Source organism: Lycorma delicatula, chromosome 8 (genome assembly GCF_047948215.1).
Source record: "Lycorma delicatula isolate Av1 chromosome 8, ASM4794821v1, whole genome shotgun sequence".
Taxonomy (NCBI): Eukaryota; Metazoa; Arthropoda; class Insecta; order Hemiptera; family Fulgoridae; genus Lycorma; species Lycorma delicatula.
The window spans coordinates 101,292,600-101,305,393 of NC_134462.1; the positions used below are offsets into that span (position 1 = coordinate 101,292,600).

General features: G+C 32.8%; 1 protein-coding gene across 1 annotated transcript in view; it reads right to left on the minus strand.

Moving 5' to 3' along the window:
• Window positions 1-12,794, minus strand: part of bma (SCY1-like protein bma) — an 823,269-nt gene that overhangs the window by 172,080 nt on the left and 638,395 nt on the right. The window lies entirely within an intron of this gene.

A 12,794-nucleotide genomic window follows, 5' to 3' on the forward strand; every position in this document is an offset into this window, starting at 1 on the left:
TATAAAACAAATTGCCGGTTTCTTTATCCTATCACAATCATTAAGGACACTTCACATTGCAATTGAGATTTGGCATTTCGCTTTAGCCGTATATAAGGAAAAAATATTGAAATTCTAAAATTGGTGGACATCTTCAGAAGAGGGCATTTTTCAGAATTTAAAAAAAATAAAGCTTAATTCTAGTTAAGTCTCAAAATCTGCTATCCGAATTAAGGCTCTTCCTTAATCCGAAAGGTCCCGGGTCTAAATTTTGGGTAGGCATGGTACTTTTTATAGAAAATTTCCATTTCATATTCCAATACACAATATGTGGTGAATTAATCAACGTAAAAAAAAATAATATAATATCCTTATAAAATTAAGTTACTTTTTCATTCCTAAAAAATAAAGTGTGTACAAAAAAAGAATACCAAAGCTATTTAATACATTTTGACAGTAATGAATTACTAATAAAATGAAAGAGTAGCTCTTAAAGTTTCTCCCTACAAGTGTTCAATATGAGGACTTTTCGTCATGTGTACATTCAACCGGTAGAAGAATTCTTTCCATACTTTAACCAACTATATTTGGACTAATGGAAGCGGCACCTGCTTCAATCCTGTACCTCAAGTCGAGTAGTTTAATAGGTAATGAATGTGAACAAACATAATCCTTTATAAAAAAATTCCAAAGGAAAAAGTCACATAGGGTCACATCGGTTGACCTTATGAACCCCCCTTGGAGGTCACCCTAAACAAGCCCTGTGATCGGGTCCGTGCTAACCCCTCCAGCGGTGAAGAAAATATAATTCAATCGGAATCAAATGATAATCGGCATAATCTGCACGGGATCGTACAAATTATGCCGAAGACAGGAACACCATTTTGTTGCCAAATAAAATTCTCTAGTCCATCTTGCAGCTGAGGAAAGATGCTTCGTATCTAAATAAGCGGCTCCTGTTCGCTTGCTACAGCGATAAAGAATGGTTCGTAAACTTTACGTCTGGATATCGCATATAAATCATTAATTTTTGGGAGCTCCTTTGCGTTGTATGAGTCCACGGAGTATTTCTGATCCTCAAATATGTTGATACTGTAGATACATTTCATACATATATTCTTGTTGATTGTAGATATATTGTATGTAACGATTGTACTAGCCAGTGTTTTACGAAAATTCTAATTTATAAATTAAAACATAAAAATTCTGTTTTATAAAATATAATTTTTGTAGCTGTTGATAAGAACAGAAAAAATATCTGGCAAAATACTGGATGACATTCCCGGCTACGCCGGTGATATAACTTGATAAAAGTATAACTTTTATGAAAGTAATGAAAAAAATTCCTCTTCATTTTGGGTCCGGAATATAATATAGGTGTCAAAGCTAGGTTAATAGCCCTTTAAGTGATGAAAAGAAACACAAAGAAACAATTTTTTTTTAATAAAAAGATGAAAACGATGAAATTGATATATTTTTTTAGCGATGGGAAATAAATTTTATGAAAGGTTTTGCTAAAAAGTTCATGTAACAAACTTCTCTCTTCTTCAATTTGTTTCAAAGTTTCTTTATTTTGAATTTTATCAACCCATTCAATTTTCAACACCACACCTCTTTACCTTTCTGTTTTTCCTACTGCCCATTTATCGTTCCTGTAAAGCGTCTTACTCCACTCCCAATATTTTTTTGCAAATTTTCAGATCGATATTTGAGAGAAAAATAATTTTTTTTTAGCACGAAAGGGCCCCTTACTCGTGCTGGTACGCTGTTTATATCTGTATTACTTCGCGCATCGTTTGTAATTTTAATAACTACGAGTAAATACCGTAACTTTCTGTCTCATCTCGCGACATTTTAAAAAAAATCATATATTCAAAGTAAATTTCTTTGAATTAAATCCTGTATTTTTTCAGAATTTCCATGAACAATGTCATCAGCAGTTTTAAGGTTTTTTTTCTGAAATCGTTTCTACTCGCTAAAATTTTTTTATTAAATTCTGAACTGATTCTTCCTCTACGTACGAATTGGAAAGCCACAGGGACAAATCTTTCGTTTTGCCTTTTATCATTTTCTTCTTTAATATCGGTACAAATTATTAATTTGTACTTTAAGTTCAATTTTAATTTAAATTTTGAAAATTTTTTTCTGTCAACATAATTTATAAACTTGAAATTATTAAATCGATAACTATTTAATTATTAAATTTGAAAATATTAAATACGTTGTCACGGTAAATATAGGGTTAAACTAAACCTGGAGTCTACTTAAACTTTATTCAGTTAAGACAGAATTCAACCGGGGATTATAAATATAAATGGGTGCATTCAGGTATTACGTGAGCTAACATGAAAGAGGATGAGTCTGAGAAAGTCTATTGTTCATAACAGACGTAGAACATCTCTTAAATAAAGATATTACAGTAAATTTCCGCTTGTTGACAGCTCATATTTATCATTAGTTAGTGTTATACATAAAAATATAAAACTAGTATAAATAGCTTATGTCTACGCTCTTCCTCCAGACAAGAAAAATTATGTTACTCAATGTCTTTAACTGCAGTAACTTAACCGTCAAACATTAATAGTGTTGTTAACGTTATAAAATGAACATAAGTTATACTAAAATTAAAAAAAAAAAATAAATAAATAAAAAAAAATAGATGTTTCTTCTCATTGATATATATATATATATATATATATATATATATATAACTTGATATTTAGCTAACAACTGGAAAATCATACGTTCAAATCCTCCAAAGTATAATCTGAGAAGAATAAATTATGTACTTAAACAGGACGTTTTTTAGTATTATTTAGCACTTCGTACAAAAGTAGTATGTAAATGTATATCTTAGAATAATCTTCATGTTAATGACAAAGTACCGAACACGTGATCCAAAAAATCTCACACCGTACCAATAAAAAAACCTGACGTGAACGCATTTTATGCCGACGCAAAAATTTTATTTTAAAAGATTTCTTATTTTTAATAAAAATATCTGAAATTAGTTTTCCTGTTTTAAATTACTAGTAAAAATGCATAACGATTTATAAAACACATTAAGTTCTAATGTTACATACAAAGATATATATGTAATGTATTATACAAATAGATTTTAGATAATATTATTTTTGAGAAACGCCAGGTTATCAACAATACAAGGTGAATCAAAAAGATTCATCCGATTTCAAAAGAGATCCTCATTCTCCTATAACGAATGAAGAATATATCATATTATACAAGGAATTCTAGACCCCCTTCACTTGTTTGCAGGCAGGTTCATCTCTTGTGACGTCCTCTTTATGATTTTTATAACACAAAGCATTCTGCGTTCTCCGCTTGAACAACTGTAAGCATGAATTTCGTCAACAATACTTCGGTTCTGCACCTCCTGCTGTTCAAAACAATGGCACTAAAGTTTCGAGAAACAGACGTTTGTCTAAAGGAAAAGCCTTATCCCCGTATTTCGGAGTTCATCTGACAGAGCTTTGATCGAAGCTCAGAAAGTCCACTCGTCATGCCAGCGTTTGTCGTACGTCTAAGATGTTTTGCGACCGGCGACAATTACTACTTAAATCATACAGGATTAAAATGGTACAATACCTACGCAGAGGTGACAAACAACGACGTGTGGAGTTCATTCTTGATAAGGAGAAAGAATATGAGACTTTTCTTGAACTGACGAGACCATGTTTTATCTAAGTGGAAAGGAGAACCGGCACAACTGAAGAATATTGGAGCCGCCAAATTTAACAGTTGAGCATGAGGGGGAATCTCTAAACGTATTAACTTTCAGAGAAAACGGGGAGAAGATATTGGTTTCTGAGCCGTTTCCCGATGAAAAGTTTGCATCATTCCTTTTTTTTATTGAACCGGGACTCTCATAACCGGAAATATTGCAGAACTGGCTCTTTCTAGTTACAAGCAGATTCTGATGAATTCATTTTCTAGCAGGATGGAGCATCAACTTTTGCAAATATAAGCATTTCTTAACAATGAGCTCCCAAACGGTGGATTGGCCGTAAGGGGGATTTCACCTCCTCCTGTGAACCTGTGGCCGTAACGATGGATTTCACTACTGGCCACAAGGTCATCCATAAGGTTGTGAAAAGCACTTCGTATTCCTACTCGTCTTCCCTCTTCCAGAAACTGTAGATGAACTGCGAAATAACAACAGTAATGTTTGGAGTATCATCACCATACATGATCGCTCGAGTATTGGACAATTTTTACTATCCTATAGATGTATGCCGTGCATCCGCGGAAGCATATTAAGCATTAGAGAAAATTGTAAATAAAACTTCATATTTAAACATGTATCTTATTCATTTGAATACAAAACAAAGCTTTTTGAAAGCGGATGAATATTTTTGTCTGTAATAAACATTTTTTAGAAGAAATTAATTAAAAAGCAAAACTTTTCGCTTATAATTAAAAGAATTTTCAAATACCAACAAACACTCGTACAAACATACTGCACGGCAACCGATGAACTGTTAAAAGTTAGAACTACTAGAGATATTCAATGAGCTGGAAACTAAATGCAAGTGTGACGTGAGAGGATGCATTATCACCCCTATCGAGGACAGAACCTGTACTTTTATGACTTGGTGCTAGATCTTTGTTATGAAATGTTGGATACATGTTTTATCGAGGCGGGTATTCATTATTACTGAACTGACGGAAGGTAGGATTGTGTTTCGGTCTTTCTAATGAGTAGTTCCTTTTCACCCACCAGGTTGCTCTACTGGTGAACACAGTTGAGTTTAGTAGTGGTCACTGCAAATTAGTTGATTTCGAAGTCAAGAATTCTAAAATTCAAATCCTAGTAAAGGCTCTTATACGGATTTGAATACTAGATCGTGGATACCGGTGAGATCGTGGATATTTTGGTGGTTGGGCTTCAATTAATCACACATTTCAGGAATGTTCGACCTTAGACTGTACAAGATTACACTTTATTCATATATATATATATATATATATACGAGGTGTGTCAGAAAAGTAATGAGACTGATTTTTTACTTACCAAAGTTTTTATTTTTTTCAAACAACAATATTATACCCTTCAAAGTAGTTCCCTTGGGCAGCTATATCGGCGGAGTAGTTCCCAGTCCTGGTAGCAGCACTGGAAGGCTTCAACTGGTCGGTCACAGTCTTTTGAATGTTCTCCAGAGTCCTGAATGTTCCAAAATGACGTCCTTTTAAGACATATTTTAATTTCGGGAAAAGAAAAAGTCACAAGGACTCAAATCAGGTGAATAGTGGGTTTGAGGAACCGTAGGAATGTATTTTGAGGTAAAAACTTCCCTGATGGAAATGGCAGTGTGACACGGGGCATTGTTATGATGAAGCACCCACTTGTCTGCAATGTCTGGTCTCACGCGAATCACTCTTTTCCTGAGCCTTTCAAAGACACCTTCGTAAAACACTTGGTTGACAGTTTGTCCTGGAGGAACAAATTCTTTATTCACGATACCCCTACTGTCAAAAAAGCAAATCAGCACGGTTTTGATCTTTGATTTGCTCATTCGACATTTTTTCGGTCGAGAAGATGACTGAGTGTGCTACTCTTCTCTTTGCCGCTTTGTTTCAGGATAGTACTCAAATATCCAGGATTCATCACCTGTAATCACACGATTGAAGAATTCTTGGTCATTGTCAGTCAGTCTTCTCAAGAAAATCAACGCACACGTTTCTTCGATCGTCCTTCTGTTCCGTTGTGAGGTTTTTCGGCACCAATTTCGAACAAACCTGTCGCATGTCCAAATCGTCTGTCAAAATTTGATGTACGGTGACAGCGTTTAAATTTAACTGTTCACTCATCATCCTTATTGTTAAACGACGGTCTGATCTCATAAGAATCCTCACACGCTCAACGTTTTTGTCAGATTTTGAAGTTGAAGGTCTTCCTGAGCGAGGTTGATCTTCAACGTGTTCTCGGCCTTCCAAAAATGATTTGTGACAGCGGAAAACTTGTGCTCTTGATAAGCAATGTTCCCCATAGGCCTGTTTCAATTTTTCAAAGGTCACACTCGCGGATTTCCAAGTTGATTGCACAACATCACAAAACTTGATTGCACAACGTCGCTCTAAATTCCGAGGCTCCATTTTCGTAATAGACAACAAAAACACAACCTCACTGATGGCGCTGTCAAAACAAATGTGTTGGCTGAACGGAGTTGAAACTCGTACTGAGCATGTGGAAGCGATGAACAAACCGGTCTAGCACAGAACGGTAGACACTGCGTTGCCAGATCGGTCGCAGTGTTACCAATCTCATTACTTTTCTCACACACCTCGTATATCATCCTCATTCATTCTCTGAGGTAATACCTTACGGTGGTTCCGGAGAATAAACAGAGTTCTTTTTCAAATGCGAGAAGCGTGGTGTTCATCGGGAGCGTTGCTAGACTAGAAAAATTATACGCCAAAAGAACAATGGAGACTCCATCGTTTTTTGGCATATAACTTATTTTCAGTCTAATCTGTAAAATCTATAACGTAACTAGGAAACTGAAGGTGGTCAAGCAGAATTGAGCCTAATGAGGTCCCGTATTCTGATCGCTTATTTACTGTCTGTACGTTTTAAGTTATACGGGATTGGTTGGTGGAACAAAGCTATCTATCGCATCGATAAGCTTATATCGAATCGGTTAGAATGAATAGGAACCTGGTTTTAAAGGGTTCTTCTTCTTCCGGTCTTTTTCACGTAGTTAATCTTGCTTTTTTGTTTGTTTTATTGTTTCTTTAAGACCGACTGTTAGGGTGATTAATCTTTGAAACAGTTCGCTTTAAAATTGCATTAAGATTAAAACGTCGTCACAGTGAAGAACCTTTTCTTCCTTCATTTATATTGACCTCTTCTTCTCTTCGGAATCTTATTTTTCTTTCTTATAAAAAAACTTAAGAATCAACCAATGGAAATTTATAATTTTTTCTAATACTCGTCTGCATTTTCTCTCAAATTACTGTCTACTCTCCACTATATACATATACGAGGTAAGGGTATAAAGTATAAATTTTTACAGTTATTATTTATTTCTTTAATTCAGCGGATAGTAAATGAAATTCAGTATATTTTTATGCGTTAGTGCTTTAAAAAGATCATAGAATTTTAAGCGGGGGTTGTGGGGTTCATTCATTTAATTATACTTAATCGTTTGATAACTATTTTGTAAGTTACGATTCAATTAGGATTAAAATTAATATGAATACTGTCCGTGTATAATTCATAACATGTGTATGTGTGTGTGTAATGCTGATGTGTTGACATAAGTGTCAACTGTCACAACTAATCATTTAAAAGGGCAGCTTTGGAATGGCTATCAAAGCGGATCCAGTAGCAATCTAAAATTACTGCAGCATCTTTGATGTACAGTAATATACGATATTAATGATGTTTGTAGAGTACAGATACACGATGACACAGCGACCGAGTCAGGCGGCTATTAATTCTAATTAGGATAGCTTAAACCCAATTAAGTTGTCTTGATGAAGGGATGTTTATCCATGATGTCGTTTTATTAATAACTACGCTAATTTTAATCCTACTCATAGGTTTGAAAGGTGGTCAATACACCATAGAGTATTATGGATTGTAAAATATACCATGAGTATGAAATATTAAAAAGAAATGTACATGAAGAAACCTCATTATAGTATTAAAATAGCAATTCTCAGCAATTAATTTTAAACCTTAGACATCAATTTTAAGTACGTTTCTATTGCTGCAGAAAAATATAATATTTTAAAGAAAAACTCTGATGTGGACTTCCTTGTACGCCTATTAAATTATATATACACATTTTTAGAAGTACATAAAATTTTATTTTACTAATAACTTTTGATAATTTTTCATATTCTTTTTTCTTTATTTTGATTGAATTATTATTTATTGTAAAATGGTTTTTACAATCAGAGGTTAACAATTACTAATAAATTAATAGATTTAAATGAAAAAAAAGTTAAAAAAAAGGATATGAAGTCGGATTTGAACCGATGAGCCTTCCTCTTGTAAGATCAAAATATTTCATTATTTAAAATTTTATTTGGCTATAACTCCAAATCAATGAAAATAAGTACCACTTTCGTATATTTTTAAAAACTCTCAATGAGGACTATTACTCCAGTTACGAAAAAGTTCAAAATCCAAATTCTTTTGGGCTTTTTTTTGGAGGCTTTTGGTCTAATCGATTGCAATCAAAAGGAGAGGTGCACAATTAGATGTTATAACAGTCAAAAATTCAAAATTTCAATTTTCCTACGGCTAATCGTTTTTGAGTTATGCGAGATATATACGTATGCATGTACAGATTTCACGCCGAAACTGTCAAAACGGACATTTCCGTTGAAATCTGAAAACCGAAACTTTTCGCGACCACAATACTTCCTTTACTTCGTACAAGGATGTAAAAATACTACATTTTAAAAGCGATGTCATAAAATACGTAGATTTACTCGTATTTAAAACCGTTTAACTAAATTTTAAATGAATTCAGTCGTATAAACGTCTAACACCGGAAAGCTCAGTATGTGAAATACTCTCATCTGTGGAATCTGGTAGATAAATAAAAGCCTTCATCGGAATAAGATTAACCCTATCGGATTACATATGCAATAATCGTCTACATATCATTGTTGCACATGCAATTCCAAAACAGGACAATTAATTTTTTTTTTTGAAAGCAGCTGCTAATAATACTTTACGTTATCTGTTTAATTTGTGTAATAAAGAACATACAAATCTTGCATGCAACTGATTTTTTTCCCAATATTTAAATTATTTTATTTTTACGATTATTATTATTTTTACTTTCTCGTCTAGCTCTAGAAGGGAAAGTATTGTATTCGATACACTTAGGGCATATGTGGTTTTCACCAGATCTTGACATTTTGACACCTAAGGAACCCAAAAAACCGGATAGAGATTTCCCGAATGTTAATGTTCGAATGTATGTGTGTGTTTTGGTGTTAGCCTCTAAATCACCTTACATCTTTAGAACTACTGAACTGATTTTGACCAAACTTTGTTAGATTACTTCTATATGTATATAAGGCATTAATGCCATTAAAATTTCAACTTAAAGATCAAGGGGGTGAGGCTGTAATCAAAGTCCGCCTCAGTATCTCTAGATTTTACCTAATTACGGTCGAATTTTTCTTAGGCACGTTTGTTAACTAAAGAATAACACATTTGCAAAAAAATTTTGCAAATTTGCATCTGACCTAAAAAAATGCTGTTGTAGTCTGCTATGTTGTGACGTCACCGGTGAACGGTAGAATTAAATAAATGAATAATATTTAAAGTGTAAAACCGTAACTCGGTCTGGCTGGGTCTCGAACCGATTGCCCGGCCTGGTGATTAAGCCTTAATGCTACACCAGTATGTGATCGTAAAAGCGAAATTTGTTATATGTATGTTGTGAAATTACATCAGTTTAGTTAGTGCCGACTGTCGCCGATAGTACCGTCACACCCGCGCGAATTATATACGGTATGCGCGCACGGTTTAGTTTAAAATATTTAACATTTTATTTAAATGCAATATTTTTTTCGTTTATTTAATTCAATGATTCTGATTCTGTATGCTTTAAGTTGCGTGTATGCTGTGCATCATAAACAACTGTGTTGTCAGCTTTTTTTGGTTAACTTTACTTGTTTTCGAATCAAAATTTCATAAAATAAAATTATCAAAGTAAAATTAACATTTGGCTAATTATTAAAGCTACTCAGAAATTAATGATTTAATTTGAAAATAAATTTTTTTTTTGTCTTCAGTCATTTGACTGGTTTGATGCAGCTCTCCAAGATTCCCTATCTAGTGCTAGTCGTTTCATTTCAGTATACCCTCTACATCTTACATCCCTAACAATTTGTTTTACATATTCCAAACGTGGCCTGCCTACACAATTTTTTCCTTCTACCTGTCCTTCCAATATTAAAGCGACTATTCCAGGATGCCTTAGTATGTGGCCTATGTCTCTTCTTTTAACTATATTTTTCCAAATGCTTCTTTCTTCATCTATTTGTCGCAATACCTCTTCATTTGTCACTTTATCCACCCATCTGATTTTTAACATTCTCCTATAGCACCGCATTTCAAAAGCTTCTAATCTTTTCTTCTCAGATACTCCGATTGTCCAAGTTTCACTTCCATATAAAGCGACACTCCAAACATATACTTTCAAAAATCTTTTCCTGACATTTAAATTAATTTTTGATGTAAACAAATTATATTTCTTACTGAAGGCTCGTTTCGCTTGTTCTATTCGGCATTTTATATCGCTCCTGCTTCGTCTATCTTTAGTAATTCTACTTCCCAAATAACAAAATTCTTCTACCTCCATAATCTTTTCTCCTCCTATTTTCACATTCAGTGGTCCATCTTTGTTATTTCTACTACATTTCATTACTTTTGTTTTCTTCTTGTTTATTTTCATGCGATAGTTCTTGCGTAGGACTTCATCTATGCCGTTCATTGTTTCTTCTAAATCCTTTTTACTCTCGGCTAGAATTACTATAACGTATGTTGGTTTGTTTTGAAAATAAATAGTATAAAAAAAATGGTAAATAAAATTTTCAAAAAGGAAGGTAATTAAATAATACGATAAGAATATATATTGTATTTTCAAAACGTTAACAGGAAAGAATGCAAATTTAACCAACATTTTTTACCGGTACGTATGAATTTTTTCAGAACTTCATTTTAATTATGTTTTCAAATAAAAATAATATTTATTATTATTATAAATATAATTTTCCAATTTTAATCATTTCTCTCGGTACTTTGTACGGAAGTCCCGGGTTCGAAACAAGCATGGTATCTTTCATACGCTACCAATTTCCACTGGGCTGATGCCCGTAACTGTTGCTGCCCCGTTCTTTCATAACAAAAAAAAAAGGTTATAATAATTTTAATAAAAAAACGAAAATTACAACAAATTATGCAATAGTAATCATCCTTTAAGTGAAAATAAATTTCTGTTAAACAATTGTTCCTCATTTACATGTCATACATATCATCCTCATATAATTGTGCCAAGGGGGGTGGGGAGGGGGTTGCGTATTGTTCTCTAGTTGACTAGAGTGCAACGTACACATTAGAAAAATAAAATCGTTTCTAGATTATATTATTCGACTTTATACTACAGGAGTTTTCTAAAATTTTATGATCGGCGTCATTAAAATGCCTTCAGCGGTAACTATAATAAATAACTAACTCATAAGGGTTGTTCGGAGAAAATAAATCCCATTTAAGTAAAAGTAATTGAAAGCGTTATCACGTTTCGTCAAGCCGTTAAATGTAAATATGTTAAACTAAAAAATTAACATCAGGAAAGAAATGAAAGAAAAAGTGCCTCGAACCACCGACTGATGTCTATGAAAGAAAACTATTTTTTTCATAATATACTTAAACCGATACAGATTACAAAATCGGTTTGTTAATTGAATAATTTATAACATGTGTATCCTTAATAACATTAAGGAAGATTACCGAACCAATTTAGTTATTAAAGGAGATTACTTAATATTTAATGTATGTCAATATAGTTAAGTAACAGTAACTTATTAGTAATGATGGATGACATAAAGGGAATAGGATTAAAAAAGGAAATGAAATTAAACGACCCTGGAATAAATACATACTAGTATAACAAAATCAATAACGGGATAAATTGAATGAATAAAGGGACTTTACGAATAATTTAATTATTCATGGCACCACCTTCTTCTATATTTTTATAATTAATGCCTTTATGTATGATAAACAGAAATTCCATATACATTCAATAATTCAATAAAATTATTAACAACATATTCTACCTTTACTCCACCGGATATGCTCGCTCGTAAAATTATTTACATCTACACATCATTTAATAAGCATATGTGTAGACATTGACAATTTTTTAGGTCTCTAGTGTAGATTGAAAGCCCAAAATTCTAACAAGTCAAATATTTACGGATTTTATATTCTCCATTTACGCGGAATAAATATTTCCGAAAATTACAATTGATAACTCTTACTTGAGTTAAATTATATTTAAATGTTATCGATTGTAATTATAAAATAAAATTATGAATTGTAATAATTTGATAAAATTATTAATAACTAACTACCTATTACTCTAATAATATGACTCAACATAATGAGCTTTTAGAGCAGTCTAGTTTAGATTCTACTGACTGTCGGACAGAATAGAAAATGTAAATATTAGACGGGATTTAAATATTTTTAATTTGGAAGAAAAGATGAAAGAACATAAGATAAATCGGTGTAGATATCCAGATCGTATGCAGACTGATCGTTTAGCAAGCCTGTTTTTAAAATATCGGCTAAAAGGTCATAGAAGCACTGGCCACCCTATGAGAAGATGGTTTCCCGAACAGGCAACATTGCCTAATACTTAAAGGAAAGAAGAATGATGTGACTTATTCTAGTACAGTAGGATTTACATTGGATGCTGGGTGATGGTAAAAAATGTGAAAATTAAGCTATATAGTTTAAGAAGAGTTATAAATGTAGCTAAAATAACACAGCATCTCCAGTAAAAACGCCTGTCTCAAATTTTTCCTCATATTTAAAGCAACCGATTGAAATTACAGTTGTTCGGTCTCACTTGTTGGTTCAACGAAGTTTTTTTATGTAATTTGTTAGCCGATATTTTCGGTAAAAATTTGTAACCGTTATGTAAAGCAAAATTCTTGTTGGGACAGAACAACTGTAATTTCAATCGGTTGCTTTAAATATGAGGGAAAATTTGAGACAAGAGTTTTTCCTAGACATCTTGTATTATATGCAAATTCTT